Consider the following 14976-nt stretch of genomic DNA (forward strand, 5'->3'; position numbering starts at 1 on the left):
TTTGCCCAACACCACCATTTGCAAACTCTGCCAGATCATTCTTGTCTTTAAGGCTCTGTTGTTTCCCACCTGGTTTCTAGGTTTTCATGCTTACTCATTTTGTCCTCTTCTCAGACACAGTGGAGGAGGGCTGTTCCTTTTTGTCTACTCTTCAAGGCCAAAGGATGCTGAAGGTCAACATCATGTATGAGCTGGTTGTCACCTCAAGGCACACAGATTGTGCCAACTCTGATCACTTGGTTGTGGACTTCCTGGCCTCCTGTCTTGAGAAAGACTTTTGATAAATGTGATGATACAAGTACCAGTCACTGTGCCAAGGGAGTGGAACGTGGGGGGAAACCCTAGCTGTGGGAATCAAGAAACTTCCCGGAGGAGGGGCTGTCTGGTGCCCTAAAGCACGTGAAGGAGAAGGCCTGGTAAAGGGGACAGGATGGTAGAGGGAGGGAGTTCCCTGTCTCAGGAAGTTACAGGAGAATATGGTTCAGTGAATTGATAGAGTAAAGGAAGAGAAAGAAATGGTATCTGTGAGGTAGAGGAGCCAACTCAGAAGAGAAATGAAGGGAAAAAGAGCTGAGCATTAAGGCTAGAGACCTACCATTAAGGTCAGTATGGGCAGTTTCAACCTCAGGGAGGAAAAGTAGAGCTAAATTAAAGGGTTAGATAAGATTTGAGTTGGATAATTGTCAATAGGCACACATCGAATCGGCTGGCACATTTGAAAAAACTTGGAATGGGCACATAGAAAACTAAGCAATGAAAAGTAAAGCAACAACTAACTTTTAGAAAAAAACCTTTTTAGGAACAAAAGTTGTATGTAAATGGAAAGTTACTCACATTAAACTATTTTGACTTGGAAGTAGATGATCATTACATAATAAAAAATGTAAACTGTTGATTTAATGAAAAAAATTAGGATCTGAGTAGAGAGGGAGTGAAAAGAAGGGGTGGAGATTACACACTTGGAAAAACCTGAAAGGGTTGCAATATCGTGGGTTTCTCGTGCAGCATATGCACCTTGCAGGTCTGATGTTTATGGTTGCCGTTTTCTGTTCATGAAAACTTTCTCTGCATCACAAAGTGGAGCAGCTGCAGATCAGGGGCCAGGGTGCAGGCGGGTGCCTTTCCGTGGGCGCCGGCGGTAGGCTTCAGGTCCAACATGTTCCTCGAGACGGTCTGACACTGCAGGGCCGGACGCGAATGCTGTAAGTCTCTTCCCTTCTGTGTTGTTGGAAGACATAACTGATTTCTCACAAAACCCTTTCTTTCTGTGTCTGGACATGACTTCAGGATTTTTTTCCACAAGGCAGCACTCCAGGAAACAGCCCCTCAGTGACTGGAGTTGTTCGTCCGGGAGAAATCTGTTTGCCTTCCTGAGTCAGTGAGGACCTTATCCAATGTAATTCTTAGTTCTAAACATTAGCATTCTGGCAAGATTTGGCTTCTTCCCAGCCTCAGATAACTACGCAGATCACAAAGTGCTTTCACGTGTACTGTTTTATTTACCAGCATAACAACCCTCTGAGCGATCATATATTAAGTATTTATTATGTTCCAGGCATTTTAAAATATAACTTTAGTCTTTCTAGGTGAGCATTGTTATACCTAGTTTCCTGATAGGAAAGCAGGCTTAGAGCGGTGGCTTGCAAACGCTCACCCGTTGCTGAATACCAGAACCATGAGTACAGCTTGGACCTCTCCATGGCAAACATTCCATGTCTTTCGAGCACTGTTGCTACCTGCAGGCGTCCAGCATTGGAGTAAATTCTGGCCCATAAGCCAGATGTCTGGTGGAAGGTTGTTGTCCAGTAGGATTTTCGCCCTCCCCATGGTTCTACTCGCTGTGTGCATGCACGCACATGTGCACGTGTGTGTGCGTGTGTAACCCTCACTTCTTTCTGGCCCTTGAAACCCTCCAGGGTCTTCTATGTGGCCAACCACAGAGTTGAATAGTCTCGCAGGCACAATTATTTTCTTACGAGTCCCTTGGAAAGACCTGCTTGTAGAAGTGGAAAATAAATTTCCAACTGTGTTCTTCACCTGTGCGATGACTGCTGACAGCCGCTGAGTAAGGCTAACTAAAGAGCATACGGACGCCTAACCTGACATTAACAAGGCATCGAGGTGATAACTGTGCAGACATCCCTTCTTAGTGTTCTAGACTCTGTCATGCTGTAGCTAAAGAACTGGGATCCTTACTGGAAAGGTGTGTTTTACAATGGAAACATGGTTATTATATCTAATCTTCTGTCTATCCCATCTTGAGGTCTTCCAAAGTTAGATTTCCAGGTCCTTCCTTCCATCGAAATTGTAATTCTCCTTCCTTCCTCCCTCCCTCTCTTTCTTTTTCTTTCTTTCACAACTAGAATGTATCACTATATATTTAAAACTTTTTTTAACATTTATTTATTATTGAGAGAGAGAGAGAGAGAGAGAGAGAGAGAGAGAATGAGCAGGGGAGGGGCAGAGAGAGAGGGAGACACAGAATCCAAAGCAGGCTCCAGGCTCTGCGGTGTCAGCATAGAGCCCCATGTGGGGCTCGAGCTCACAAACCATGAGATCACGACCTGAGCGAAGTCAGACGCTTTACCGACTGAGCCACCCAGGCGCCCCTAACGTATCACTATATATTATAATTGTTTTTTTTTTCTTTAAAGAATTTCCAGGACAGGCACCTAGATATTAGATGCGGTTACCACGAGAGCTGGGAGAGTTTATGTGGGACTGTTTCCTTTTCCTTTGTACTTTGATGTAGTTTTTAATTAGGAAAAATGTTACAAGAATGTATCTTACTTCAGACTGTGCTTATTAATACCCCCACAGCAACACACATGCGCCAGGTTAGGCCTGAATCTATAATGTTTTTACGTTAAGGAAAAACAGACACACGATGCAATCAAAAGCCAAACTCAGAGGAATTTTTAAGCAAAACCAGGCCTGTTTGGAGGTATCTATATTCGCAAATCTCATTTGTACGACATCTGTAACTACTTCTTTGTCAATTAGAGATATTTCCTTAGGGAGCTTTGAGGGAACATGTGAGAAGCCCTGAGTGTAAGGGAGGAATGTTCTAGAGTATTACTATAGGGATAGGAGATTAATGGCCCCTGAGAACCCTTTTAACTCCAAGTTTTACTAAATGCCTTTTAACAGGCAGGCAGGGACTAAAAAAAAAAAAAAAAAAGAAAAGAAAAGAAAAAGAAAAAGCAAGGAGGAACCTTATATTTCTAGTTTTGATTCTACCTCCGGGAAAATCATTTCTGGTAACTAGCATTTAACTTATGCAGCAACTTTCTTTGCTTGAGGCTAAGACTGGATCATACACTACATGGTGCTTTTCAAGGGCAAAACACCCCTTCTCCAATTGCTACAAACGTTCCTCCTGTTTCCTCACATGCCCGGGACATAGATGAACGGTCTGGCTGATGTGTGGAGTCCAAGCCTTCTACCTGAGCTGCAGATTCGTAGCTCGGATCTACTTGGTTTTACGGCCATGAGCACCTCCCTGCGTGTCCAGAGCACAGCAAGGCGGTCGGAGGACCCCCGTGTCCACCCCCAGGCTCCACGCGTCGCAGGGAAGGGACGGGGCTCTGCTCGGAGTCGTACTCATGGCTGTGATTTGTTCCAGAGAAAAGTCAGCACAGGGGAAGGTGGAAAGGCCACGTCCAGGGGGAGCCAGGTGCACGTTTGCAAGGGTACTTCCCGGTGGAGTCCCATAATACCCTCTGGAATCTCCTCGCAATACGCGTGCCGTGTTGTCGACCCGGGAAGCTCCTGGAAGAGTGGGTGACGAGCCCCCTCTGCCTGCCTCTGCCAGGCGTGCTTTCAAATCCCAGAAGGAAAGCGGGTGTTCCGCGTAAGCCAGGCTGTTCGCACGGTTCCAGCCCGGAGGGCCTTTCTTATCCATTAATGGAGGGAATCCTTCCAAAATGTAAGTTTCTAGAAGCCAGCCAGCCGACGGCCAGCCGTGCTGCACAGCTTTCTAAGGCTGCCAAGTTAATGCTCTCCCTGCAGGTCCTTTACGCACTTTCTGAAAAAGAGAAAAGATGGTCCTTTCTCTCTGCACCTGAACGCCCCACACGCACAGCGTCTCGCAGCCCTTCGAGCTGCCTTCCCAATGGCTCTGGTCCCCTGTGTGTCTCCTGCGGTACCATTGCTCCATTTTCTGTCCTCTGTTCCTTGGGGACAGCCTGGCTGCCCGGGTTCTCCCGGAAGGGAGCCAGGGTGGTGAGAAGGACGAGTTAGCAGGGAATGAGCTCCGAGGAGCTGAGAGGGTTGGCAGACAGGTGACCGGTCCCCCGGCCCGGCCTCCTGCGCCCTTGGCAGAGAGCATCACGGCCTCCTGTCTTGGGCCTGCCGCAGGGGCATTCCAGACGACCACCCTGGCTCCCCCGGCTTCTTCCTGGAAGCAAATGGCCTTTCCAGAGTCTTGACTCTCTTCTGGCCACAAGTGTATGAAACTAGAAATAAATCACAAGAAAAGAACTGGAAAAAACACAAACACGTGGAGTCTAAACAGCATGATACCAAACAACGAAAGTGTCCATGAAGCGACCAAAGAAGAGACAGAGAAATACGTGGAGACCAAAGAAAACATACAACGTATTCTGTGCTTGACTTTCCCTTAGGTGGACAGAGATTGTAAACCCTCCTGGTATTTGCACCGCAAACATCCCAGATCACCTTGGCTACACAAAGCGGGAAGCAGAGCTTGCTGGACAGAAGTGGTGCCGAACGCCCTTCCTCGGCAAGGAGACGCCACGGATGTGAGTCAACGCCTGAGTTCACAGCGGACGTAACCGTCGCCTGCGGTCCTGGGTTGTATTTGTGTGCAGGCCGTTCGCTGATCCCGCGTGAAGTCTCGGTCAACGTGCACCTCACAAGCGCCTGTTTTTGTGTGGGACCAGGCTGACCCCTGGGAACACCCCAAAACTCTCAGCATGTGGGACTTTGCAAGCCGCAAGGGGAGGCCTGGCCTTCCCTCAAGCCCCCCTCGTTTCTAGTCTGCACAGGAGGAAGCGTTCGACCTTTCATTCCTAGAAGAGTTTCCGGACTGCTTCTGCACCGAAGTATGTGCCCACCAAACGAGGAACCCTGTGCCTCTCTGGAGAATAACTCCGTCCAGGAAATTGCAGTTTTACGAGGAAGCACGGTGTCCCTGGGCAGGAGTGAGCGGGTTGGAATTGAACAACAGACCTTCTCGGAGGGGTCCGGCGTTGTTACCATTAGATTCCGGTAGGAATGCAAGTTAGGATTAATTTCCTCAAACAGTAATTAAAGTGTTGATGTGTAGAGTCCATTTCTCACAATTTATCTCCACAGTTGATAATTTTATTCTTCCTCCAGTGTGGAGGGAGAAGAGGAGGAACACGTGGCTTTATTCGTAGGTGAGGGATTTCGGTGAATCCGCAAAGCTACAGAAGCCTAGAAGGCAGGTGCGACGCACCAAGTCCCGTGTTCCCTACCCACACCGTTCTGGCGCCCTCCTCCCCTGCCCCACTTTTATTGTTTTGCACTTTTTATTCTTTTTCATTTTGCTTTGCCACTCTTGTTTTAGGTGTGGCAAAGATCTCATCACATGAGAGCCACCTTCGTAACCACTTTTTAAGTGTCCAGTATTGTTAACTACTGTGCCCATTGTTATAGCGCTGTCGTTACACAGCAGACCAATGACTTTACTCTGGTCAAGCTCATACGGATAAAAACAGGCCAGGGCGCCTGGATGGCTCAGTCGGTTGAGCGTCCGACTTCGGCTCAGGTCATGATCTCACCGTTCGCGGGTTCGAGCCCCATGTCGGGCTCTGTGCCGACAGCTCGGAGCCTGGAGCCTGCTTCGGATTCTGTGCCTCCCTCTCTCTCTGCCCATCCCCTGCTCATATTCTCTCTCTCTCTCTCAAAAATAAATAAACATTGAAAAAAATTAAAAGAAAAAACAGGCTAAGCAGTGTGGCACATACTGTTTGCCCAGTCCTGTGTAATGGTCAGAATTTTTAGAGGGCAGATAACAAATGTTTAAGAATTCTCTATTTAGTTTAATACAAAGTAGGAGACTTGGCCAACTTTTCGATCTCATTTGTGGCAGGCAAATGAGGTTTACATTTATGTGGCTATTACTTAAAGGTAAAAGGGCCAAATTATAGGATGGTGGTTCACGCGTGGCCGTGGACCGGTTTGGAAAGTGGGAGCATCACGGAAAGGGCCAGCCCTGGACTCCAGTCCGTGCTCCGTGCTTCCCGACCATGGGGAGGTGGGAACACGTGGCCTGCTTCCCTCCCGCGGTGTTGTAGGATGAGATGCACCACCCGTCATTTCTAGCATCAACGCTGACACATAGCACACACTCAGTAATACTTAGAAATCAACTGAACGCTTACTGTGTGTCAGGACTGTTCCAGAGCTTTAACATGTTAACCTAATTCTCCAAAAATAAATGAAAACCTAAGAGAAAGGTGCCATTATTAGCGTCTTTTTGCCAGTGAGGAAACTGAGGCACAGAGAGGGTAAAATAATGCTTTCCCAAGTCACACAGCCTTGGAGACAGTGGAGGGAGGGAGATATGAACCCAGGCAGTCTGGCTCTAGAACCTTCCTGTTAACTAATACTCTAACATTTTAAGTACAATCTACCCTCATGCATTAATCATTCAAGGGCCTTTCTCCAGGGGCATGAGGTAGACACCCAGGGTGTTCAGCCAGGCTGGGAGTGGATGGGACATGTAGGCAAGTAATTAAGGGACATGCTGGTGACCTTGAGGACAGGGAAGTCGGCTTGGGATTTACTTGGTTGGTAGGTAATGGGGACCAATTATGGCATCAAAATGCTCCAGATCCATTTTTCAGGGCCAGGCATAAAAAAGATCCCTACAAAGGAGTAAGATATGTACGGCCCTCAAGGACCTTCTGGTCCTTGGAGCTGGCTCAGAATTCACTGTGGTGAGGACTGGACATTGTGGGAGAAGTCTACGTGAAACACGGTGGGGCCAGGAGGCTGTGTGATGGCGGTAAGAGCGGAGACAAGGACAGACACATGCTTGAGGTGGGCGGTGACTCTGAGTGAGCAGATCCCAAGAGGGCGGTGACCTGAGGGCCTGTCATGGGGGTGCTGAAGGCAGGCACGGTTTCTGGAAGAAGACAGTGAAGTCAGCTGCGCTGGAAGCATCTGGAAGATATCCAGATGTAGATAAAAGACCCCACGAAGGAGACATCTGGTTTCGGTGACCACTTTCTCTCCAAGATGAGTCCATTAAAGGCCATGTTACTGATAAGGAGAAAAAGGGGTCCCGACTTCACCCCATTATCTCCTGTTAGTTTAGCCTTGCAATCGTCACTGGGGGCTCAAGGGATGGTAGGAGGCGAGATGTGGTTCGCACAGGTAAGGGGTGGGGAGCAATTGCAGCAACCCCTCCCCCCCTCCCCTCCCCAGGCTGGTGGACAGTCTCTCTTCACTTGGATTTGCTCTCTGGAGGAAAAGCAGAAGTGTTTTCAGCTGGGGGATGAGCAACTTTTGAGAACTCAGGTATTTGTGTAACTTTCATCTGAAGGCGATTTATCGAGACAACGTTTCTTGTATAAGAGGCAAAGCTCTTGGGGTTGGGGAAGCGGTAGGGACAGAGCCAACCCCTCTCCCCTGGGACTTCCGTTAGTGAACACCTGCACCGGCGCCTGGGGTGAGAGGATCTGGGAACACAGACTGTAAGGGCAAAGGCCCTGTGGTAGGAGCAAGCTCACTTCACTTGAGTGAGCACTTCTATGGAAAAAATCATGAACTGCTCTGGACATCATCCCCTCAGGCCTTGAATTTCAGGAAGGGGCCCTGAATTTCTTAACTAGTAAGGCAACGATTTCTCTTGGATGTGCCACCCTGTTAATGTGGCGTGGTTCTAGGCTGGATTTGTAACACCAGAGTCACCACTTCACGTCCTTCCAGCTCAAACGTTCTGGGAGGCCACTGCCATCTGGTGGCAAAGCGAGGAAACACAGCTGGTGGATGGAAAGCCGGGTGGCGACACCTTGGCTCCTGGGGTACAAAATTCCTTCTGAAGACTTGCCCATTTTCCACTGTCACAAAAATGGAAGGACAATGAAAAGTAGCCCCAAATAACTTCTATTACCATTGTTTTCTGACAGAAGATACCATTTCTTTGCCATATATTGGCATTTCACAGGTTTCTACCATTGACCTTCACAGCAGCTCAGCAGACGGGGTGTTTTTATGATCTTCACCGTGAATATGAAGACATGTAAAGACTGAATCACTTTTCCAAGGTCTGGGAGCTTGAACCTGGGAGTTTGCATGGAGCCCTCATTTGTCTGAGGACAAACTTGAGCTACGTCGCCTGCCTGGTAGCTCTGAGCACTTAGAATTCTCTATTTAATTTAATATGAATTAGGAGAAGTGGCCAACACCTCGATCTCTTTGTGAAGGGAGAACGAAGTTTACCTTTGGGAGCCCATGCTGCGTCTCGTAAATGTTTGCCTCGTCCAGGAGTTCTTTCCAATTTCTCACAATGTCACCCATGTCCCAAATAATACACATGCCCCCACCCATATGTCTACCTTACCTGCCTGGCCTTGTAGCATTTGGTTTGTTGGCCACGGAGAAATTTACAGGTGTTTTAAGAGATGTCCTATCATGTATTTGACAGGCTAACAACATTTAAAAAAATTTTTTTCTTTAACGTTTATTTTTGAGAGAGAGAGAGCATGCACATGGGGAGGGAGGGGCAGAGAGAAAGGGGGACACAGAATCTGAAGCAGACTCCAGGGTCTGAACTGTCAGCACAGGACCCAACACGGGGCCCGAACTCACAAACCCTGAGATCATGACCTGAGCTGTAGGTGGATGCTTAATGGACTGAGCCACCCAGGCGCCCCAAGGGCTGACAACATTTTAAAACTAGTTTATCCATTCATTTCCAGTATGAAGGCCAATACAAATAACTTAGTCCCCCATTACCATAAACATTTTTTTTTTTTGCACACAAAGATAAAAAAATAAAGAGGAAAAAACAGCAATAGCCGACGTTTACTGAGTCCTTGCTATTAGTGACCACGAGCTCTGATTGTCCAGTTCTGCCCCTGCGGTCCCTGGAGCCTTCTTTTCGGTTTGAAAGTGTCTGTCTCTTGGATTTCCCCCAAACTCCCCTGCCCAGAGGTAGCTCTGGTATTAGTTTCTTGACCAACACTTAGGAAAAGATTTTTTTTTAAATTTTAATGTTTATCATTTATTTTTGAGAGAGAGAGAGAGAGAGAGAGAGAGAGAGAGAGCACGAGTGGGGGAGGGGCAGAGAGACAGAGGGAGAGAGAGAATTTGAAGCAGGCTCCAGGCTCTGAGCTGTCAGCACAGAGCCAAACGGGGCTCGAACTCATGACCTGAGCCGAAGTTGGATGCTTAACCAACGGAGCCACCCAGGCACCCCAAGAAAAATGTGTTATTTTAATTGCCCATCAAGCACATTGGGACAGCTTACATCTGTACTAGCAGGACCTGAGAACAGCTTTTATCCCATACTCTTGTCAACATTATATGTTAAGGTATTACAAGCAAACAAAGGATTTCGACTGAGAGGTAGAAAAAAAAGTATGTCAGTGCTTTTCTCTTTTTTTCTTATTTCGTTAATTATGAGTGAGATTGAGCTAAGGCTCATACATAAGCCCTCCTTCCACTGGCCAGAAAGGATGGGGGGGGGGGTCGTGGGACCATTTTCCCCTTGAGGTCTTTGTCTTACTTATGTTAAGAGAGCTTTCAGAATTAAATAAAGGAAACAATCCCTTCACATATGCAAATTTTTTCTGTTGTCTCCTGTTTATAGTCCCGTTGCCCTGGAGAAATTTAAATTTGTATTTCATCACATTTTCAGATTTTCCGTTTTGATTTCTGGGCTTGTGTCTTGTGTAGAGAGGAAAAAATGTTTCTAAAACTTCTCCCATGTTCGCTCTTGGTGCTTTGTGAGGGTCACACACGACACCAGTTCTGGAGAACAGACCCTTTTCACGCAGCGTTCTTCCAGGAATCGCAGGCCCCACACTTGGCCATCTTGCAGCAGAATCCACATTTTATCAAATTCCCCTTGTAGTTCCCACGAAGATTGAAATAGGAGAAACACATGTTTGCATTTCTCCCTTAACTCAGCCGGCGCCCAACCCTGGGGGTAGAGGAAAGAGCACATTTTCAGCTCACGGAAGTTCTCACTAGGTGGCACATGGGGATTTGCAAACAATGCTGAAGGTTCAAAGATTTGAATGCAGAAGGTGATGGGCTGGTTACTCAGCGGGGAGGGTAGAGCGAGGTCCAGAGAGAGCTAGCAGGTCTGTGCTTCCCAGGAGTGGTCCCAGGATGCCCGTTCCCATCACCTGGCTTTCTCCCCTCACTGGCTGCACCTGCCCTTTTCTTCCCGATGACCCCGTGGACAGGAGGAGAACCCGACGGCTGCAGCCGAGCTCTAGAGACGTGAGAAGATCACCCTCGCTAGCACGGGCCCAGTCCGAGCCAGGGCCAGCGGCTGCTGGCTGGTTACCCTGGGCTGGGCTGGAACCCTCCCCCTGTCACTCAGAGCCAGGCGGGGGTGGGGGGGGGTGTGTCTGTGCAAAATCAGAGGGGGTGACCGCTGGCAGGCTCCCTGGGCCAGGAGAATCAATCAGGAATCACCCCCCTGCCCCGCCCCAGTCGGAAAGGAACGTTCTGCCTCTATCCTCAGACGATTTTTGTGAGCAAGTTTCCTTTCCAAGAAGGTCGTCAAATTGACTGAACGAGGGTCCTGACGCTCCAAACAGATTTCTGAGCCCTCAGCGTTCAGGTGGGTGTTGGTCCTTTCTCGGAAAGACGCCTCACAACCACCTTTCCTCCCTCGCTCCCTTGTCCCAACCCCAGGGCCGGCCAGAACGCTGTCTCTTTAGGAAGCGCCAGTATATGCGAATCTGGCTCCTGTTTGGGGGCGCCCACAGAGGGACCGTGGGGGCACAAAGGATCCCCGTCTGCCCGGACCTTCATCCCTCATCCCGAGGAGGCACTGATGGAGCAGACCAAGGGGAAGAGCTGCTGGGACGCGGAGGAGGAACAGAAAAGTACCGTCCACATGGAGAAGGCCCTTCGAAACCCAAAAATGACACGACCGGACGAGAGTAGTCCAACGCGACACCCCCCAGCCCTCTCCTCTGCCGGATCAGGTTCCTACTTCCTGGCTTTTATAGGGCGAGGAGCATGGTGATGAGGTCACAGACAGTTAGGTGAAGGGCCAGCCAACGAGTTATGTAAAGTGGGGCCAGCTGTGCACCCTTTAGGGACGATCACGACAGGCCTCCCCACACCCGGTCGGGGCCTATGCTGACCTCCGGCCTGCGAGGTCACTGCAGGGCAAAAGCAGGTTGGAGGCCCAAGACGGACCCCGGGGTAGCCAGCGCTCCTGGGGGGGGCCTCTGCCTGCCTCCCATGGTTGTGCTTTCTGCTGTCAGGCGGCAGGGCCGTGGTCAGCATGGGGTTAGCAGGACAGCACAGGAGGGAGGGCCCAGGAGGCCGTGGGAGGGGAGGTGGGTGGGTGGGCCACCTACGCACACTCTAGTGGTTTCCAGAGTGTGGTCTCCAGCTGCATCCAATGCCTGGGAACTTGTTAGAAATGACGAAGTCGGGCCGGTGCAGGACAGGCTGCATCAGCAGGTCCGGAGGTGGGGACCCCACAACCTGTGCTGTGACGCAGCCTCCAGGTAATTCCCATAGCAGTGACATCGAGAACCGCTGAGTCAGGGAGTCAGTGCTACTCAACCAGTCTGGACCAGCGTCACCCGGGAGCTCGCTGGAAACGCAGAATCGCAGGCCGCCTTGGCCGAGATTCCAGATCGGTCTGGCATAAAGGGGCCTCGCGGTTGGCGATTTTCAAAGCTCCCAGGGCGGTTCTAGTTGTGCATTGCTATGGGCTGAATGTGTGTGTCCCTCACCCCCAATTGGTGTGTGGAACTCCTAACCCCCGTGTGACAGTACTGGGAGGTGGGGCCTTTGGGGGGTAATTAGGATGAGACCAGTCATGGGGGAGGTGCCCTGACGATGGGGTTACTGCCCTTGGAGAAACCGAAAGCTCACACGAAGGCAGGACCAGGAAGAGAACTGTCAGCGGGACGCGGCCGTGCGGGCCCCTGGTCGCCCAGCCCCCACAACCGGGAACCATCCACGTTTGCCGATCACGCGCCCCGTCCGTCAAGCGTCGTCGTTAGCGGGGCGAGTGTCTAAGGTTGGGAATTACCGTCGAAGCCGGAAATCGGGAAGTGCATTCTGTGTTTTCCAGGAGGGGAGATGGTGCCCTCCTCGCAGATGTCAGAGGCATAGGTGATGTTCCTCGGCAGACTGGTGCCACGTCTCTCTGTGGGGAGGGTGGGTCCCGGGGATGTGGCCAGGTGTTGTGCGCGGTGCCATCAGCCACTGGCACTTCAGGTGCCCTCAAGGGACTGGAGCTGCTAGCCGGGAACGGAACACCAACACGGGGAGTGAAAGGGAGCCAAGCCTTCTGAATTCACCTCCAGCCCAGCCCCGGGGACCTGCACCTCAGAGGGCGGGGGGCCTCCTCCTGGCGCCGACGGCCGGGAAGAAGGTTCCAGGGAGAAGAACACGGGAGTGCCAGCCAGGTGTCTGGACGGGGACTCCACCTGCGAAGCCTCAAAGCACACGATGGTGTCTCAGCTTCCTTCTTCGCGCAAGGGACCTACTCTCCCCCTGACCTCTCGGGGTTGTCCAGAGAACCAGACAAGATCACGGACGTGACAGCGGGCAGTGAAGTACAAACTTGTGATTGTCGCTGTGGTCATCCTTTGCTTACGGAGTTCGAGGCAAACAGCTTGCAAACCAGTATAGTTAGATCCTTGTATTGCTGTGAAGGGGGCCCAGGCTGAGAGGCGGGCCGGCTGAGACACGGACGGGGTCCCCACGGTCCCTGACAGTCTGAGGCGGGTCTTCGGGGCCCGTGCGGCCGAGCCCAGTTTTCTAGCGCTTCTCGCCTGTGTGTTGGTGGGTTGCTCAATGGGGAACGTCCTGTGCCCCCTTCTGTTTCCTTTGCACGCGTTGAGAAAAGAAACCACAGCAACCGTGAAATCAGACTTTGGTGAAACGTGTTGCAGAAAAGCCCGGAAACCCATTGCGAGAGCCCCTGCCGATGGCTGTGCTAAGTGCGGGCCGAAGAGGACACTCCCGTTCTGAAGGGGACGCGAGTGAGCGTGCGTAAGGGACTCTGTTGTTTCGGGGAACGGGGCAGGCCTGGTGCTGGGACACTCATACTCTGGGAGAAGATGGCCAGTAGATGGGGCCGGATTTGGACCCTGATGCTTATCATGTGGCCTTGGGTGGGAAAGGTGACCCCTCCCAGCCTTATGTCTTCATTTGTAGAACACAACAACATCTGCTCTCACGGGACTGTGAGGACGAGCGAGACGCCATAAAGCAAATAGCATGTTGTGTTTGGTCAACGGTCACTATTGTGATCACTTAGTCTTTGTAGAACTGGCTAGAGATAGTGGTCAGTGAGTGAGTGACCAGGCACGGCAGGTGTGTGACTCCCATAACCCACTGTTCTTGCCATTCGGGACAGGGGTCTGAGACCAGCGGTTTCTCTAACTCGAATGCAGAGACTGGGGTGGAAAACGGCGGAGTCAGGTTCATTTTGCTTTCTTGTTTTTCAAGAAACGTTGCCTCTAATTGTAAAGTCTTGAATTGATTCTTTTTGCGGTTTCTTAAAAAAAAATCCATTCTTACAGAAAAAGAAAAAGTGTCAGTCAAGTTTACAATAGTTCTTAAAGTCTCAGTCATCTCCCAGGGCCAGAATTTGGGCTCTTAGACCGTTTACCAAGGACGCACGGGACAGAGGTCCTGCACTGCACGGACAACAGTTCTCTCCTCAACATGGCACGAGGGAAGCTTGATCGTTTTGCAAATTTTTCCAGATTAATGAAAAATGTATTTATGTTTTCATAAATTTACTAAATAAAACCAAGATATACATGGTTGACATAAATGACTTCGTGTACTTTGGAGAGTTCTGCTTTGTTTAAATCTGGGAAGCTGGGGGCTGGTGTTGCCCTGGTCCTCATCCCTGTTCTACAGACGTGCCCCCATGCTAACGTGGACAGTCCACCAGTGGGCTCGAGAGCCGTGGTATGTCACGCAGGATGAGAGGCAGGCTCTGGGCACACCGCCTGGAGAATGAGCCCCCAGCAGGACGGATGTGCCCACGTGCTAAGTGCAATTGCCATGGGGGTTGGGATGTCCCACACCATTTCTCTTTAATCTGTTAATGACCAGGGGTCAGTTTGCAATTTCTTCTCATCTCTCTGTGGGTCATTGCCCAGGGGACCTAATCCAACCCGGTGCCTGCACACAGAGACAGGATTTGATTTGCCTCCGAACTTCAGACCGAGCATCTGATTTTCTCGTCAAGGGTTTCGTGGCCCCAGTGAGGGGACGTTCCGTTCTTCCAGATGTTTGGAAATAAAAGTTGGGTTATACGTGACTCCTGTGTTGATAGCACACTACACATCCAGTCACCTCCCATGCAATCACCTCCCTCCAATCACACACCCTCAGCTTATGTCTCGCGGCCACCAAGATCCTCGACTGAGGCAGGAGCTTCCTAGTCTGCCTCCTGCTTCTCCTCTTTGGCTCCTACAGTTTACTGTAACAGGGCAGCCAATGCAGGTCAAATAATAGTAATGTTGCTTCTCCTCTTAAATCTCTGTAGACTCTAAAAGTCTATAGTGAGCTATGAGACCTTATAAGATCTGTCTCCCTGCTGCTTCTACAACTTCGTCTCCTTGCCTCAATCTCCTTCTCTGACCCCAGGTTCTCCCTGGTCACAGGAGCCCCTTCACTATTCAACTCAGCCTCAGGGCCTTTGCACTGAACCATTCTTCCTGGAGCGTTATTTTCCAGAGACATGGTTTGCTTACTGAGCTCCTTCAGATTTTGGGCTCAGGTGTTCACGAAGGGCTCTGGGCAGTTTGTCCC

This window comes from Panthera leo, chromosome D1, assembly GCF_018350215.1.
Source record: "Panthera leo isolate Ple1 chromosome D1, P.leo_Ple1_pat1.1, whole genome shotgun sequence".
Classification (NCBI taxonomy): Eukaryota; Metazoa; Chordata; class Mammalia; order Carnivora; family Felidae; genus Panthera; species Panthera leo.